General features: G+C 46.2%; 1 protein-coding gene across 1 annotated transcript in view; it reads right to left on the reverse strand.

The window, feature by feature from the left end:
* The window catches only part of LOC106817582 (PH domain leucine-rich repeat-containing protein phosphatase 2-like), a 14,859-nt gene that overhangs the window by 1,945 nt on the left and 12,321 nt on the right, over positions 1-593 (reverse strand). The gene's annotated exons all lie outside the window — the stretch shown is intronic.

A 593-nucleotide genomic window follows, 5' to 3' on the forward strand; every position in this document is an offset into this window, starting at 1 on the left:
CGAACAATCACGATCATTGCCAAACAATCACGACGATTGCCGAACAATCACGAACGTTGCCGAACAATCACGAACGTTGCCGAACAATCACGAACGTTGCCGAACAATTGCAAGCCTTGCTAAGTTATTCACAATAGAAGCAAAGCGGCGTGTGTATCAAAATACTAAGCGTCGTAAGAGTGACATCACCGCATGTTAATGCAACAGGATCTGACTGAGGATGGGCGCTCCCCGGCACTCTGTGTTCCTGAAGCCCGCCCACTAAAGCCCCGCCACTGAAGCCCCCCGAACTACGGTTCGACCACAAAGTAAGGTGAAAATGTTCTGTGACAATGGTGTTACATATATATATATATATATATACATATAAGTATATCATTCACCCGCATTTTTTCTGTAAAGTCGTAGCCTTCCACAAGACGAAGCTCGAAGCGTCAAGCTATTGTTAGCGTATGCTTAACAGTTTCCCGAACTCTGCAGCCAATAGCACTGTTCACCCTTAATTAATCAACTTAACTAGACAGAGGGCACTCACGGAGAGTGCATACCTCCGCGAGCATGTAACATGTATGTGCTCGTTGGTGGCTGCTGAC

The sequence above is a fragment of the Priapulus caudatus genome, unplaced genomic scaffold (genome assembly GCF_000485595.1).
Source record: "Priapulus caudatus unplaced genomic scaffold, Priapulus_caudatus-5.0.1 Scaffold1778, whole genome shotgun sequence".
In the NCBI taxonomy this organism is placed as follows: Eukaryota; Metazoa; Priapulida; class Priapulimorpha; order Priapulimorphida; family Priapulidae; genus Priapulus; species Priapulus caudatus.